Raw genomic sequence first — 18919 nt, 5'->3', positions numbered from 1 at the left:
AAACTTGTCCATTGCCTGAAATCAGTATTTAAGTCATCCTGGTCAGTGCTGTGTAACCCTAGATCTGCTGCCCACAAACAATGAATTTTATGGGGGTGACCGATGGCAGAAGTGATCACCTCTCCTCATACAGTGGAGGTGATTGCTGCATGTTAAACTGACGAACAGTTATTGGACAGGAAATGTTCCTTCTCGATAATTGCTCTCTAAGTTGGTGACTGTAAATGGGCCATAACAGTGACAATGTTAGGGACCGGGAAGATAGTTTTAGTTATGTAGATTTAATTACTGGATAGGTTTTAGCTCTAGGGACAGGACAGGGTGAGTTAGTTTATTGTGTGCATTTCAGGGTTTGTGCTGTTCACATATAGTTTGGAAAGTGCTCTTTTTTGTACAGGAGCCAAACCTTTTTTTCTTAGTTCGATGGGGCTAAGAACGATACCAAGTTTAATACCCCAGAGTGGTATTGCCATTCCTACACCCGGCTACTGTCTCTAATGGGCTAACCACAATGTCATCTGTGCATTTATTCTAGGTCCTGTGCATTTCTATTATTGCTATGTAACTGTTATTTGCTGTATTGCATGTTATATGCCCGGTTCACCAGCAGGTGGCAGCGTATACAGTCATGTGAAAAAATTAGGACACCCTTTGAAAGCATGTGGTTTTTTGTAACATTTTTAATAAAAGGTTATTTCATCTCCGTTTCAACAATACAGAGAGATTAAAGTAATCCGACTAAACAAAGAAAACTGAAGAAAAGTCTTTTCAAGATCTTCTGTAAATGTCATTCTACAAAAATGCCTATTCTAACTGAGGAAAAAGATAGGACACCCTTGCCCCTAATAGCGAGTGTTACCTCCTTTGGCTGAAATAACTGCAGTGAGACGGTTCTTGTAGCCATCTACCAGTCTTCGACATCGGTCTGAGGAAATTTTACCCCACTCCTCAATGCAGAACTTTTTCAGCTGTGAGATGTTTGAGGGGTTTCTTGCACGTACAGCCCTTTTCAAGTCACCCCACAGCATCTCAATGGATTCAAATCTGGACTTTGACTTGGCCATTCCAGGACTCTCCATTTCTTCTTTTTCAGCCAATCTTTGGTTGATTTACTAGTATGTTTTGGGTCATTGTCATGTTGCATGGTCCAGTTCCGCTTCAGCTTTAATTTTCTAACTGATGGTCTCACATGTTCTTCAAGCACCTTCTGATACACAGTAGAATTCATCGTGGATTCTATGATGGTGAGCTGACCAGGTCCTGCTGCAGCAAAGCAGCCCCAAACCATGACACTTCCACCTCCATGCTTCACAGTTGGTATGAGGTTCTTTTCTTGGAATGCTGTGTTTGGTTTACGCCAAACATGTCCTCTGCTGTTGTGTCCAAATAATTCAATTTTGGACTCATCTGTCCAAAGAACATTATTCCAGAAGTCCTGGTCTTTGTCAACTTTATCTCTGGCAAATGTCAGTCTGGCCTCGATGTTTCTCTTGGAAAGCAAAGGTTTCCTCCTTGCACACCTCCCATGCAAGTTAAACTTGTACAGTCTCTTTCTGATTGTAGAGGCATGTACTTCTACATCAACAGTAGCCAGAGCCTGCTGTAGTTCTCGAGATGACACTTTAGGGTTTTTGGAGACCTCTTTTAGCATCTTGCGGTCTGCTCTTGGGGTGAACTTGCTGGGGCGACCAGTCCTGGGCATGTTGGCAGTTGTTTTGAAAGCCCTCCACTTGTAGACTATCTTCCGGACAGTGGAATGGCTGATTTCAAAATCTTTTGAGATCTTTTTAAATCCCTTCCCAGACTCATAGGCTGCTACAATCTTTTTTCTGAAGTCCTCTGACAGCTCTTTTGCTCTCACCATGGTGCTCACTCTCACTTCAACAGTCAGGAGCACACCAAACTAAATGTCTGAGGTTTAAATAGGGCAAGCCTCATTCAACATGCAGAGTAACGATCTACTAATTATGTGCACCTGGTGTGATATACCTGTGTGAGATCTGAGCCAATTTAAGAGGGAATACATGTGAGGGTGTCCTATCTTTTTCCTCAGTTAGAATAGGCATTTTTGTAGAATGACATTTACAGAAGATCTTGAAAAGACTTTTCTTCAGTTTTCTTTGTTTAGTTGGATTACTTTAATCTCTCTGTATTGTTGAAACGGAGATGAAATAACCTTTTATTAAAAATGTTACAAAAAACCACATGCTTTCAAAGGGTGTCCTAATTTTTTCACATGACTGTATGGCAGAGCGATCTGTAGATAGAATGGAGCTTACCATTCCGACCATCTCGATAGATTTTATGTTTTATGGGAAGTGAAACATAGAATGTGCCGGCAGATAAGAACCATTTGGCCCATCTAGTCTGCCCAGTGAGGTGTAACGTAATTTTTTTTTCCTATGGCATTCACCAAAAAAAGGGCTTTAAAAAATACAAATCTGAGGGGACAGCTGTAGCGTTTGAAGATTACAAAGGGCTTAATAAAATCTGTAAAAAGGAGATAAAATGATGTCTTGTTCAGCCTCGAGAGTCCTGTCAGAGAGGTTATTCAGCAAGGCCGTCGGCATTGTCATACCCCAGCAGATACATTTTTTTTCCCCTTGTGTCCAAAACATTGCATTTGTGAAAAATGAATGAGGCGTGGACCTGTCAGCATATTATTCTTATTATTTTCCGACCTTTTTACTTTTAAATTCACCTACTTAACGATATATGTCCTGTTCTACTTACTTGGCTTGCGGTCACTGTGCACCTCCCACAGCAAGACTATGGAAACAGAATAATACAAATGTTACAATTTGTCTTTTCTAAAACAAAATTTGCAATGTTTCTATAGATTTTTTTCTATTTGCTACATGAGCTGGAACCGAATGGGAAAGGGTTCTGGGCTCTGGTACTGACAGACTGAGACACTGTAAAGGGAACCAGTCAGAGAGCAGACATTTCAAACAATGATGACATATATGTTAATCGGCTCAGCTCCTCCTGCTGGATGCCATGCTGCGGGCAGACTGGACTGCATGCTTGATGTGATAGGTTCCCTTAAGATTAAAGCAAGTTCTATCACCTGCCCACAAACATGTTTATCAGAAGGTAGGTGTTGTAGAAATATTAATAGTTGTAAACCCCCTTTCCTTCAGCCGCAGTCAGAGGCAGACACAGGTGTTACCATCTTGCTTGAATTCTTCTGAGCACTCCTCTCCTCCCTGCCCAGTCTGTTTCCTTTATTTACTCACAAAAGGTGTAAAAGGGGCTGGCCCAGGACAAGGACACAGGAAGTGATGCCATGTCAAAGGACAGGGAGGGGCAATCAATGTGGCAGGACAGACAGTGCACACACCGCATCCCTGTATAAGGAAAGGATGAGTCGTGTTCATTGTCTGACCAGCCAGGCGGCCGCCCATCCCCCATCACTGTCAGCATGGATCCCATTCAATACTGCTCAAAAGTGACCAGTATCTAATGAAGATCATTCTACTGGTTCTTATAGGTTTGAGATTATCTGCCAGACATTGCTACGGCTATTGTCAGTATACGGTACGAGTATACTGACAAGGCAGATATGCATGCCTTAAAGGCAGATATGTATCCAGAAAGGGATAGCGAAGATGCAGCAGAGGTATAATATGTATCTCTCGTTATGCAGACTTCACTTCTCTAATGTGTATAGACATTTGAAGGGAAGAAGCCCAGTGCATTGCACTTAGTGCTTAGAAACCGGCAAACACCCCCCTACACAATGAGAACAAGGCTCCAAGCCCATGAGAAGGTTTTCATACTGATGGTTTTACCACTGGTCCCGATTCAACCCAAATACCCTCTGCTATAGCGTTCTTTAGCTAAATCCGACACAGGGAGACAGATGACAATCTTTAAAAACACACACACATCCTAAGATAAAATGTCCGCATAATAAAATTTCCACAACATAGGTAACCCCAAAATAAAAAGCACAGCCGATCAATGGCGGTGTCTCACATAAACCTTCATAAAGAGCGGATTTGTGGCCATTTCTTTGCCAGGAACATATACAGTAAACCCCCATAGGCACCCACACAATATGACACACATGATTACAAAAACAAATACAAAAAAAAAATAAAAATAAAGTAAAACATCTCTTAAACGCAAGTGTCATCCAAAAATTTTTTTTTTTTTATTATAAACATTATGTTTTTTTTTAAGGTGACCATTTATTTTAAGTGTTCTGAAATTTCCCTGCACTGGTCATTCGAGCACATACAATAGCTTGTCACTTTTCAGCTTTGTTTTATAGACTGGCAACTTCTTCCCCCTTTGAGGTCCTATATACACTGAGGGTGAGCCCTCAGAATCATTTCCTCTGCTGATCTTTCTTGCTGTCTTACATTTATACAATTTTCTACGCCTAAACCAGTACCCTTCCCCGCCCATGCCATGCCCCCTTTTTTAGACCTGGCATGTGTGAGGAAGGGGAAGGGCCGACAGGACCATCTCATTCATCATTTTTTACGCCTGGTTTAGGCATAGAAAATTATCTAAATGTAAGACAGCAAGGAAGCCCGCCAGAGGAAATGATTCTGAGGGCTCACCCTCTGTGTATATGGAACCTTAAAGGAGTTGTCCGGTTTATTCATATTGGTGACCCATCCTCAGGATACCGTAGGTCATCAAAATCATATCGTCGGGGAGCCAACTGCCCGCAACCCCGCTGATCAGCTTGTTAAGGGTCCATTCACACGTCCTCAGTGTTTTGCGGATCCACAAAACACCAGGTCGGCACCCCAGTAGAAATGACTATTCTTGACCGCAGCTGCATCAAGAATAGGACATGTTTTATTTTTTGGGCTGAGCCGCTGGCCGGAAAGGCGGATGCGGACAGCACACTGTGTGCTGTCCGCATCTTTTCCGTCCCCATTGAAAATGAATGGAATGGATCCAGACCCAAAGTGCGGACGTCTGAATTGAGTCTTAAAAGAAGGCTTCACACCATGCCATCATAACCTTCCCTTAATTATTTACCTCCTCATCATTGCACCCACAGTGGTGATCAGTGTAATTAGAAATAAGCCATCCCATTCACTTCTATGGGTCAACTTGTTCCTATTAAAGTGTATAGGAAGGAGCCGTCCCATTGAAGGTGCAATCACACTGATCACCGTTGCAATGGTGAGCAGGTAAACAATCAAGGGAAGGCTGCGCTGGTACAGTTTGCTGCCATCCCTTCAAACGGCTGATTAGCGGGAGTGCCTGCAGTTGACTCCCCGCCGATCTGATATTGATGACCTATACTGAGGATAGGTCACCAATATGAATAAACTGGAAAACCACTTTAAAGTTTTATTAGGGGTCCATTATTTTCCCAAAAACCCAAAGAAAGATTATCTGGCCTATGAGAGTTCTCGCACCTACTAGTCCCCCCGTCCTCTCAGACCAAGACCTCTCACCTAGCTAGGCTAGTTCTCTCTGCTCTGCACTGATGAGGGGCAACCACCCTGAAACAGTTGTGTCCAGATGAGATCCAAGTTTTGCTTCAAGGCCTGTTTAAAAGATGAAATCCTGAGTTTTCCTTTTGAATGGAAAGCTAATTATCATTTTCCCAGAAACCCAGAGAGGCAATACTTAGCCTGCACAACTCCTCACACCAGCTAGATACTTTCCATAAGGAGAATCTCTCTCTCTATCTCATTTCCATACATTTAAAAGTATTTTCGATTCTGGATGAGTTGGAATGAAACTAATTTTAAAATATTTGCTCATCCTTAAATTCAAACTGAAATCCAGAAAGAATTTTAATTCTATAAGTGATTCAATTTTCCTGGGAGATTTGAGTACAAATTGAATTAGATGGTTGATTCAGTAAAGTCAGACCTAAAATAAATTGACAGAAATGTTCTCATCTATAACGCTATGGGTAATAAGATAGTTATGCTAACCCTGTCCTCTGTTGATATTAAGATGAGTGTCCTGGCTCTGTCCTTTAATGATGAGATTTCTCAGGTGACCCAGCCCCCTAATGATAATGGGATGACCACAAGTATTGTTGAGAAAATCGCCAAGGAGCGGCACGGCCGCCTCATCGCTAGACCATCTAAAGACTAGGTCATTAATTGCGTATAGCTCGGTTAAATTCCCCTTTGGGGATATTATTAACAACGTGTGGTGGATGACAGGCTGTCACGTGAAGGATGGTGTTTGCAATAAGCAAATCAGAATCTGAATTTTCAAAAAAATTGGGTCAAATTTAGATTCTAAGAAATTGATTCACTCATCTCTAGCCAAATTCTGATTCTGTTGAATTAATCTTGTCTCAACTGATTAAACTCTCATTCTTTATAGTAGCCATAAAGCACACACATCCTTCATTGTGTCTTCAATTTGGCTTCCCTTATATATAATTGTGAAAATTAAAAATAAATGACTACAGCATTTGCAAGCAGACCATTCCCATTATTTGCCTTCTACAGAATCTAAACAATGAAAATAAAATCACGTGCATGAGAGTTTGAAATACATACATGAGAGCAAGAAGACAGCAGATAATTTGAAGAAGCCCATGTCTCTTCTGATGAAAGCTGAAGATACCACAAGTCACTGATAACAGAAGACACAGAAACAACATTAAAATAATGCAGACCCATGGTAAAGTAAGTAAAGAACATGTGTCTTCTACTTTACCTGTTTAGGCTCTGGGAAAAGCTCCTGTGATGACTGTTGGACAGTACCGAACTCCTGGAGCCAAATTTATAAGAGCCAGGTTGGGCGTGTGCACATATATTTGCACATTTAATTTAATTTAATATTTTGTAACATTTCCTTAATTTGTTTTACAATCTATGTGGCAATCACTGAGATTAATGGATGTCCAAGAATGACAAGGCGTGGGAAAGTGGTTCCTCAGAAGATTATAGGGATGTCACAAGGATTATGGGCTTTCTGTTGAGAACCCTCATCTATTAGCCAATGTAAAGCTGACTGCACACGGCTGTGTTTCACGCCCGTGAGCGGTCCATGGTAACCCAGCCTGGATCCCTGCTGAGAGCAGGAGCGCACGGCGTCATTGGTTGCTATGACGCCGTGCGCTTTATGCCGCCACTGCACTACAGCAATACACTCGTATAGATCTGTAGATAAACTGTAGGATTACATCTTTTCCCCGGAAAACAAAAGAAATTATATCCTCGGTTAACAAACACAAACATATAATAAAGGACTTTTTAACATGCAACTCTGATAATGTTATATATATTATTGAGTGTCGCTATTAGGGGCAAGGGTGTCCTATTTTTTCCTCAGTCAGAATAGGCATTTTTGTAGAATGACATTTACAGAAGATCTTGAAAAGACTTTTCTTCAGTTTTCTTTGTTTAGTTGGATTACTTTAATCTCTCTGTATTGTTGAAACGGAGATGAAATAACCTTTTATTAAAAATGTTACAAAAAACCACATGCTTTCAAAGGGTGTCCTAATTTTTTCACATGACTGTATGGCAGAGCGATCTGTAGATAGAATGGAGCTTACCATTCCGACCATCTCGATAGATTTTATGTTTTATGGGAAGTGAAACATAGAATGTGCCGGCAGATAAGAACCATTTGGCCCATCTAGTCTGCCCAGTGAGGTGTAACGTAATTTTTTTTTCCTATGGCATTCACCAAAAAAAGGGCTTTAAAAAATACAAATCTGAGGGGACAGCTGTAGCGTTTGAAGATTACAAAGGGCTTAATAAAATCTGTAAAAAGGAGATAAAATGATGTCTTGTTCAGCCTCGAGAGTCCTGTCAGAGAGGTTATTCAGCAAGGCCGTCGGCATTGTCATACCCCAGCAGATACATTTTTTTTCCCCTTGTGTCCAAAACATTGCATTTGTGAAAAATGAATGAGGCGTGGACCTGTCAGCATATTATTCTTATTATTTTCCGACCTTTTTACTTTTAAATTCACCTACTTAACGATATATGTCCTGTTCTACTTACTTGGCTTGCGGTCACTGTGCACCTCCCACAGCAAGACTATGGAAACAGAATAATACAAATGTTACAATTTGTCTTTTCTAAAACAAAATTTGCAATGTTTCTATAGATTTTTTTCTATTTGCTACATGAGCTGGAACCGAATGGGAAAGGGTTCTGGGCTCTGGTACTGACAGACTGAGACACTGTAAAGGGAACCAGTCAGAGAGCAGACATTTCAAACAATAATGACATATATGTTAATCGGCTCAGCTCCTCCTGCTGGATGCCATGCTGCGGGCAGACTGGACTGCATGCTTGATGTGATAGGTTCCCTTAAGATTAAAGCAAGTTCTATCACCTGCCCACAAACATGTTTATCAGAAGGTAGGTGTTGTAGAAATATTAATAGTTGTAAACCCCCTTTCCTTCAGCCGCAGTCAGAGGCAGACACAGGTGTTACCATCTTGCTTGAATTCTTCTGAGCACTCCTCTCCTCCCTGCCCAGTCTGTTTCCTTTATTTACTCACAAAAGGTGTAAAAGGGGCTGGCCCAGGACAAGGACACAGGAAGTGATGCCATGTCAAAGGACAGGGAGGGGCAATCAATGTGGCAGGACAGACAGTGCACACACCGCATCCCTGTATAAGGAAAGGATGAGTCGTGTTCATTGTCTGACCAGCCAGGCGGCCGCCCATCCCCCATCACTGTCAGCATGGATCCCATTCAATACTGCTCAAAAGTGACCAGTATCTAATGAAGATCATTCTACTGGTTCTTATAGGTTTGAGATTATCTGCCAGACATTGCTACGGCTATTGTCAGTATACGGTACGAGTATACTGACAAGGCAGATATGCATGCCTTAAAGGCCGATATGTATCCAGAAAGGGATAGCGAAGATGCAGCAGAGGTATAATATGTATCTCTCGTTATGCAGACTTCACTTCTCTAATGTGTATAGACATTTGAAGGGAAGAAGCCCAGTGCATTGCACTTAGTGCTTAGAAACCGGCAAACACCCCCCTACACAATGAGAACAAGGCTCCAAGCCCATGAGAAGGTTTTCATACTGATGGTTTTACCACTGGTCCCGATTCAACCCAAATACCCTCTGCTATAGCGTTCTTTAGCTAAATCCGACACAGGGAGACAGATGACAATCTTTAAAAACACACACACATCCTAAGATAAAATGTCCGCATAATAAAATTTCCACAACATAGGTAACCCCAAAATAAAAAGCACAGCCGATCAATGGCGGTGTCTCACATAAACCTTCATAAAGAGCGGATTTGTGGCCATTTCTTTGCCAGGAACATATACAGTAAACCCCCATAGGCACCCACACAATATGACACACATGATTACAAAAACAAATACAAAAAAAAAATAAAAATAAAGTAAAACATCTCTTAAACGCAAGTGTCATCCAAAAATTTTTTTTTTTTATTATAAACATTATGTTTTTTTTTAAGGTGACCATTTATTTTAAGTGTTCTGAAATTTCCCTGCACTGGTCATTCGAGCACATACAATAGCTTGTCACTTTTCAGCTTTGTTTTATAGACTGGCAACTTCTTCCCCCTTTGAGGTCCTATATACACTGAGGGTGAGCCCTCAGAATCATTTCCTCTGCTGATCTTTCTTGCTGTCTTACATTTATACAATTTTCTACGCCTAAACCAGTACCCTTCCCCGCCCATGCCATGCCCCCTTTTTTAGACCTGGCATGTGTGAGGAAGGGGAAGGGCCGACAGGACCATCTCATTCATCATTTTTTACGCCTGGTTTAGGCATAGAAAATTATCTAAATGTAAGACAGCAAGGAAGCCCGCCAGAGGAAATGATTCTGAGGGCTCACCCTCTGTGTATATGGAACCTTAAAGGAGTTGTCCGGTTTATTCATATTGGTGACCCATCCTCAGGATACCGTAGGTCATCAAAATCATATCGTCGGGGAGCCAACTGCCCGCAACCCCGCTGATCAGCTTGTTAAGGGTCCATTCACACGTCCTCAGTGTTTTGCGGATCCACAAAACACCAGGTCGGCACCCCAGTAGAAATGACTATTCTTGACCGCAGCTGCATCAAGAATAGGACATGTTTTATTTTTTGGGCTGAGCCGCTGGCCGGAAAGGCGGATGCGGACAGCACACTGTGTGCTGTCCGCATCTTTTCCGTCCCCATTGAAAATGAATGGAATGGATCCAGACCCAAAGTGCGGACGTCTGAATTGAGTCTTAAAAGAAGGCTTCACACCATGCCATCATAACCTTCCCTTAATTATTTACCTCCTCATCATTGCACCCACAGTGGTGATCAGTGTAATTAGAAATAAGCCATCCCATTCACTTCTATGGGTCAACTTGTTCCTATTAAAGTGTATAGGAAGGAGCCGTCCCATTGAAGGTGCAATCACACTGATCACCGTTGCAATGGTGAGCAGGTAAACAATCAAGGGAAGGCTGCGCTGGTACAGTTTGCTGCCATCCCTTCAAACGGCTGATTAGCGGGAGTGCCTGCAGTTGACTCCCCGCCGATCTGATATTGATGACCTATACTGAGGATAGGTCACCAATATGAATAAACTGGAAAACCACTTTAAAGTTTTATTAGGGGTCCATTATTTTCCCAAAAACCCAAAGAAAGATTATCTGGCCTATGAGAGTTCTCGCACCTACTAGTCCCCCCGTCCTCTCAGACCAAGACCTCTCACCTAGCTAGGCTAGTTCTCTCTGCTCTGCACTGATGAGGGGCAACCACCCTGAAACAGTTGTGTCCAGATGAGATCCAAGTTTTGCTTCAAGGCCTGTTTAAAAGATGAAATCCTGAGTTTTCCTTTTGAATGGAAAGCTAATTATCATTTTCCCAGAAACCCAGAGAGGCAATACTTAGCCTGCACAACTCCTCACACCAGCTAGATACTTTCCATAAGGAGAATCTCTCTCTCTATCTCATTTCCATACATTTAAAAGTATTTTCGATTCTGGATGAGTTGGAATGAAACTAATTTTAAAATATTTGCTCATCCTTAAATTCAAACTGAAATCCAGAAAGAATTTTAATTCTATAAGTGATTCAATTTTCCTGGGAGATTTGAGTACAAATTGAATTAGATGGTTGATTCAGTAAAGTCAGACCTAAAATAAATTGACAGAAATGTTCTCATCTATAACGCTATGGGTAATAAGATAGTTATGCTAACCCTGTCCTCTGTTGATATTAAGATGAGTGTCCTGGCTCTGTCCTTTAATGATGAGATTTCTCAGGTGACCCAGCCCCCTAATGATAATGGGATGACCACAAGTATTGTTGAGAAAATCGCCAAGGAGCGGCACGGCCGCCTCATCGCTAGACCATCTAAAGACTAGGTCATTAATTGCGTATAGCTCGGTTAAATTCCCCTTTGGGGATATTATTAACAACGTGTGGTGGATGACAGGCTGTCACGTGAAGGATGGTGTTTGCAATAAGCAAATCAGAATCTGAATTTTCAAAAAAATTGGGTCAAATTTAGATTCTAAGAAATTGATTCACTCATCTCTAGCCAAATTCTGATTCTGTTGAATTAATCTTGTCTCAACTGATTAAACTCTCATTCTTTATAGTAGCCATAAAGCACACACATCCTTCATTGTGTCTTCAATTTGGCTTCCCTTATATATAATTGTGAAAATTAAAAATAAATGACTACAGCATTTGCAAGCAGACCATTCCCATTATTTGCCTTCTACAGAATCTAAACAATGAAAATAAAATCACGTGCATGAGAGTTTGAAATACATACATGAGAGCAAGAAGACAGCAGATAATTTGAAGAAGCCCATGTCTCTTCTGATGAAAGCTGAAGATACCACAAGTCACTGATAACAGAAGACACAGAAACAACATTAAAATAATGCAGACCCATGGTAAAGTAAGTAAAGAACATGTGTCTTCTACTTTACCTGTTTAGGCTCTGGGAAAAGCTCCTGTGATGACTGTTGGACAGTACCGAACTCCTGGAGCCAAATTTATAAGAGCCAGGTTGGGCGTGTGCACATATATTTGCACATTTAATTTAATTTAATATTTTGTAACATTTCCTTAATTTGTTTTACAATCTATGTGGCAATCACTGAGATTAATGGATGTCCAAGAATGACAAGGCGTGGGAAAGTGGTTCCTCAGAAGATTATAGGGATGTCACAAGGATTATGGGCTTTCTGTTGAGAACCCTCATCTATTAGCCAATGTAAAGCTGACTGCACACGGCTGTGTTTCACGCCCGTGAGCGGTCCATGGTAACCCAGCCTGGATCCCTGCTGAGAGCAGGAGCGCACGGCGTCATTGGTTGCTATGACGCCGTGCGCTTTATGCCGCCACTGCACTACAGCAATACACTCGTATAGATCTGTAGATAAACTGTAGGATTACATCTTTTCCCCGGAAAACAAAAGAAATTATATCCTCGGTTAACAAACACAAACATATAATAAAGGACTTTTTAACATGCAACTCTGATAATGTTATATATATTATTGAGTGTCCGTGTGGACTCCAATATGTTGGGAGAACAAAAAGATTCCTAAAAAAACGCATCTCCGAGCATATTACTAATATTAAGAAGGGCCTAGAAACCCACACACTTTCTAAACATTTTAAGTTAATGCATGACCAAAATCCAACAGGCATGAAATTTGCGGCGAGAAGGCGAGGTGGAGAAAGGTTGGAGGGGAGGGGACCACATAAGTAAAATGTCCAGACTAGAGTCCCAACGAATATATGAACTGAATACTTTGATGCCAGGCATTATAGTAGTTCAATTTAAGACACAGGCATCGACGAACACTATTGTATACCAAGCATTACGCAAGCGAAAATTCAAGTTTCCTTGTGTGGACAATTGGGTTGAATTACGAATAGAATGGATTCCAATCCCGTACCACCTCTTGAGGAAAAGGAAGAGGACCAACACCTGTTTGAATAATTATAATCTACAGGGCTCTATAAAAGTAGACACTTATGGGGCAGTCACTACCACTGAGGAAGGGGCAAGTACCCCGAAACGCGTTTGGTGAAGAGACCCCCAAAGTAATCCTAAAGCAAGATTGACTGGAACTAAAAAGGCTGTGTTGCTATTTCGGACTAACCGAGGATCTCGTGCCTCATTAAATCCCTGATACACCGGCGGCTACAAGCGCAACACACGAGGCTACTTAGTATCGTGGCGCAGGTCATCCGACGTGGGGAAAGCAAGTACAAGTCCCAGTGACTGCCGGCTCTTAGTCATTACGGAGCGGCAACCAGAGGACCTTGAAGACACGGGCAAACAAGTCACAGCAGTATCCAGCGGCGACAGGAGCAGACAAGAGTGACCTTTGGATTACAAGTGGATGATTTAAAATAACTGCACTGCACAGTGAGTACAAGCGGGACGCCGCAAATATACTCACCTAAGTGAATTTCTCTGAAACCGCAGTACCGTTACTCTTTTCTAAAGGATTAGGACTGTGAAGTGTATAGGACACTGTGCAAATTTCATCTGTAGTCATCAACTACCGTAAACCACCAGTCGATAGCTTGGGACTGTTTATGCTTATGGATTGATTATCCCCCAGATTGGATCCATCTTTTAGTGTTTTAGTAATTTTAGGATATTTTATAGATTTTTTTTTTTTGTGCTTATGCGTTTATTAATTATATGTACTTAAATAAATTGTTTGATTCTGCATAAGTGAGAGTGCCCAGTATTTTTTATTTATGTCTATCATTACGATGACAAAACACAGGTGTCAACTGATGGGGCTTTCTGCAGTGTGCAGACCGGCCAGGAGGGCAGGGGTGAGGAGTGGGTGTAAGATTATGGGGAGGATGATGAGGTTCTAAACCTCACATGGCATCCAGGTCATGCCAGTGACGTGTGCAGTTTGGAGGAAGAGGTGGTGGTCACACAGCGCCAGCCACATAACAAAAAAGACAGCAGGGTGCCAAAGCAGAGTGGCTGTTCCCTAGCCAGTATGCCTGCTACTGCCCAACATGTCAAGAGACATAGCACACCAAAGCCAGTGCAAAGGAGTTTCATGTTGTGGCAGTTCTTCAGGCAATGTGCTGACGACAGGACACGGGTGGTTTGCACACTGCACAGCCAGAACCTGAAGCGAGGCATAACTGTTCTAAACCTGAGCACCACCTGCATGATCTGGCATTGAACCGCAAAGCACGAGCTGCAGTGGAGTAGACACTTCAAGAACCACGAGAGATCAGAGGCTCCTCCTGCTCCCGCTTCTGCTGAGGTCTCGTCTTCTTCCTCCCCCTCTAAAGCAACAGGGGAATCTGCCACCCTGCAAACAGAGGATGTGGCAGCCACACCACCACCACCATGACTGAGCATCTCCACACTGTCCAATGGAAGAGTTCAGCTGTACATCCTCCAAACACTGGAGAGAAAGAGGAAGTGCCTCCCTACCCATCCGTGATCCCTGGCCCTGAATGCCAGCATTTCAAAATTGCTGGCCTACGTGGTTACCAGCCACCACTACTTTTCCAGGCCAGCCATCCCTGCAGTGCACGAATAAGTGTCAGAAAAATTAGGTGTGTACTGCGCCATCAGTAGCAAGGTCCACATAACCACCGACACATGGACCAGTAAGTAAGGGCAAGGATGTTATATCTCCCTAACTGCACACTGGGTAAATGTAGTGGTGGCTGGGCCTGAGGCGGACAGCTGTTTGGTGCATGTCCTATGGTCACCGAGGATTGCTGAACGTTTCTGGGTGCCTCCAGTTGCCTCCTACTCCGCTTCCTCCTCTACCGCCTCCTCATCACATCAGCTCAACACCTGCACCACAAACTTCAGCACAGCCAGGGGGAAATGACAGCAGGCTGTTCTTAAACTCATATGTTTGGGGGAAAGACCCCACACCACACAGGAGCTGTGGGAGGGCATGGAGGAACAGACCCATAAGTGGTTGGTGTCTCTGTGCCTCAAGCCCGGCATAGTGGTGTCGACAACTGGTGAAATCTCATAGCAGCTTCGGGCCTAGGCGGTTGACGCACATCCCTTGCCTGGCGCATAAGCTGAACTTGGTGGTGCAGTAATTAACAGTATTAACAGTAATAAATAAAGCCTGTACTATTGTGCGCTGCCCAAGTAAGTTGTGGCGCATGCCACCCTATGCGCCCCTCGGTTCTCCCCTCGTCCTCTCCCACGTTCGTTCCATCCTACCCTCTCCTGGTGCCCCGATCATCCGCGCTCCCTCCACCGCCAGTCGGTCCGCTGCTGCCCCACTGTGCGTCCGTCCTCTCGCGAGAGGACGTGCGCATGTCCACCACCTCGCTCCGGAACTTTGTGGCCCGCCCGCCTCCACTGGGGGGGGGGGGGACCTCAGCGTGCCCTGTTGCCGCGGTTCCCCCCCCCCCAGCACGACATCTTCATGCCCCACACTGTCACAGGGGGTAGGGCAGTACTGCTCCAACATGTTATTATATTTGCACATGTTTTCTATAGAACCCTTATTCAGTCCAACATGTGCCACAGTGACAGTGAACCACCCATTGTTCAGCAGTGAAATTAAATTCAATTAATTGCAGTGCCATGGATCAAACTCATGTTACAACAAGGTTAAACTGTCCATACAGTCAGTGCATGTTTGTAGTCACCTGTACATCATATGAATGTCATCCGTCATGTTGTCAGGTCTGTCATGTTCGCAAAAAAAAAATAAAAAATTTGGTACAGGTATCCACGGTTTCTGCTTCCACTCAGATACTGACCAGCGGGTCCTGGAGGCCATCTCTGTTCCTGCCAACCGCTCATTATGGTGCAATCCTGTGGCCTGTAGATCCAGATTTATGACAGCTGGTACCGGGCCATGCTGCTTTCTGCAACTCACACTTTGCCGGCTTGTTCCCAGCGCTTATACTTCGCCGCAAGGTTCCATATTTCACCGCGTCCAGTGAGCCCCAGGTCTCACTTAAGTTAAAACCTCACATTTGTGTCCTTTTCTCAGGTTCCTTTAGAGTTCGTGGTTTCTGCCGTACCGTGTTCTTGACCTCCTGACGTCTCAGGTTTAGGTATTGGGATGGGTTTCATACGCCTATTGCTAAAAAAAAAAAAAAAAAAAAAAAATCTTTTTCCACAGGCACTTCTTAGGGTCCCTGCCAGTCAGTCGAGTGGATTTCTTAGGCCTGAGGGTCTTTTCAGGTAGGTATTTTAGTGCTGCACTCCGCATTTCCACAGTTCCACCCGCTAGCACTGTGTCCTCCCTCACCTGAGGCGTTCAGGTGATGTTTCTGTCCGTCTTAGCCTGAAGCGTTCAGGTGTCTTCCTTGTCCATTTTAGCCTGAAGCGTTCAGGTGTCTTCCCTGTCCATCTTAGCCTGAAGCGTTCAGGTGTCTTCCCTGTCCATCTTAGCCTGAAGCGTTCAGGTGTCTTCCCTGTCCATCTTAGCCTGAAGCGTTTAGGTGTCTTACCTGTCCATCTTAGCCTGAAGCGTTCAGGTGTCTTCTCTGTCCATCTTAGCGTGAAGCGTTCAGGTCTCGTCCCTGTCCTTCTTAGCACGAAGCGTTCAGTCGATGTTGCTATCTTTTAGCCTGAAATGTTCAGGTGTCTTCCCTGTCCTTCTTAGCCTGAAGCGTTCAGGCGTCATTGCTTCTTTTAGCCTGAAGCGTTCAGGTAACATGACTCACTTCCCCAACCTGAAGCTTTCAGGTCACACCTCGTTACTCGGCCTGGAACATCCAGGTCTCCTTCTCGCTGCAGTAACCATGACTCCTCCTCCTGGCACCCTAGACACCCTTCTGCACCTTACTTTCCTCCCCAGCTGTGTGTCTGCTCGGCTCACGGGAGCCTCTTCTGGGTTTCCTACCTTACTCATCCACGTCGCCCTGTTTCTCATGTCAAACCAGCACGTTGGTGCGTCCATCCTCTCGTCCTTCAACACCACTATTGTTTGTTATATCCTGCCCCGCATAACTCACTCACGTCGACTCCTAACTTTTCCAGTCCCCAGGGCCAGTCGGGTCCCTTCCGTCAAGCCTCAAGCAGTAAGGCAAGGGTATTGAGTCTGCAGACACAGGTACGTTCTCAATTACGATTGCTCATGGGCTTAGTAAATATGGAACACGGTCCTCGTGACCCCTCCAGCTGCCATGTTTTGTCTTTAATTTCAGGTCCTACGTAAGGTCTCTTCAAAGTCTTCGGAGCCATGTCACAGGTGTCGGACGTGGACGACGCATTGTCCCTCCCGGGTACCTCGGTCTCTGGCCAAGGCGGCCCAGAATCCCTCAGGAGATGGACCGTACCAAGGCTCGTCACAGAAATGAACAGAAGGGGCATCAGGCATCCAGCGTCAGCAAGAAAAGCCGAACTATACAGGCTGTTGATGTCGGAACCCGGTCCTTCAGAAGGGGAAGATTCGTCCCCATCCATTCAGCAATCTCTAGTGCAGTTGCAGGCCACCATGGATTCCCTCGCCTCTTCCGTGGCTGACATCAGGGCCAGGGTGGTGGACTTGGAATCCAGAACACTGTCGACATCCCAGGCGGTGTTCCCACTCACCGACCCCTCTTTGTATCAGCTACCGGCACCAGGTACGGCTCCAGCAGCTCCAGTAGTAGCACCAGCACACTTTGTGTCAGACAATATCAGGAAAGACATCTTGGCAGGAAAGGATGTGAACCTTGCTTCCATTCTTATAGCATCCCACGATGCCGCCGACAACAAGACCTTTGATTGCGGGGAAATCTCGGTTGTCCTTAGGGCCAAGGATGCTCGTCTCAACCGCAAGCTCTCCGTCCCAGAGTTCGTTTTGGCCTTTAGCCTGTATAGAGACGTAATCTGCTCCGCCTACCCATCTCGAAGGGAGGAGCTGGATACGTATCTATACAGAGTCACTGATCTTGGGCACAAGTACGGCGGTACGGCTTTCTACGATTACCACCACTCCTTCTCAGCCAAGGCCGCCGCTGCGCTGACTCAATTTCAGTTTTCCGTTAACTGGGCCACTCTGGATATGGAGTTATTCTGCCGGCATTTCGCCGGTCTCCGGGCTCCCTCCTGTTCGACTTGCCAGTCGATCTTCCATTCAACAGAGTGGTGTCCTCAAGCAGCCACGGCTCTACCAGATAGGGTCACCCCGGCCCCTCTGGGGTCTCCCGCAGCCCCTCCTCCACAGACAAGTTAGGTAGACCCATTGTCTATCTTGGCAACAGCCAAGTCTGTAATAATTTTAACTTTGGCACTTGTCTCTTCAGTGGCTGCAGGGCCCTGCACATCTGCACCATTTGCTTCAGGGCTCACCCCAGGTCCACGTGTCCAAAGAGGTTTTCCAAACAGCCATGACTAGCCGATTGCAACATTGATCTTCTGGCCTTTTTGTTGCGGGAACATCCGGTTCCGGGATTTGTGGACTCCTTGATTTCCGGCCTCTGCTTTGGCTTTGACACTGGGATGGTGGCGCTCCCCCACTCTAACTGGGTGTGCGACAATCTTCAGTCGGCCAGGTCGGATACCACCGCTGTTCAGGAGCTCCTGAACTCGGAGGTTGAGAAAGGGTTCCTTCTGGGACCATTCAACCTGATTCCATTCTCTCGTTGGCGGATCAGCCCCATAGGAGTTGTATCAAAAAAAGATTCCAATAAAAAACGCTTGATCTACGACCTCTCAGCCGCTCATGATTCCGTCATCCCCAGCATCAATTCATTAATTCCCTGAAGAGTTGCCATGAGGTATGCGTCCATTGATGAGGCCATTGCTCTCATCCTCAGGGCTGGGAAAGGCGCCTGGTTGTCTAAAACCGACATCGCAGACGCATTCAAGCTACTTCCAATCGCTCCACATTTATGGCAATTCTATGGCATACAATGGGAGAGCAGGTTTTATTTCGCTAATCGGTTGACCTTCGGCTCTAAAAGCAGCCCTTGGTTGTTCGACCAACTGGCTCAGGCTTTGCACTGGATTCTGATCCAACACGGCAGTACTCCAGCGGTCATCCACTACC

General features: G+C 44.5%; 1 long non-coding RNA gene across 1 annotated transcript; it reads right to left on the bottom strand.

The window, feature by feature from the left end:
* Positions 1–7489: 7489 nt before the first annotated feature.
* LOC122926991 lies at positions 7490–11973 on the bottom strand. Its single transcript, XR_006387743.1, has 3 exons — positions 11885–11973; positions 11725–11800; positions 7490–7994 (listed from the first exon to the last, which is right to left on the bottom strand). It is a non-coding gene; the product is annotated as an uncharacterized LOC122926991 (long non-coding RNA).
* Between the last annotated feature and the right edge of the window lie 6946 nt (positions 11974–18919).

This window comes from Bufo gargarizans, chromosome 2 (genome assembly GCF_014858855.1).
Source record: "Bufo gargarizans isolate SCDJY-AF-19 chromosome 2, ASM1485885v1, whole genome shotgun sequence".
Taxonomy (NCBI): Eukaryota; Metazoa; Chordata; class Amphibia; order Anura; family Bufonidae; genus Bufo; species Bufo gargarizans.
The sequence above is the reverse complement of the archived record's forward strand: the minus strand, read 5'-3'. Positions and strand labels throughout refer to the sequence as shown.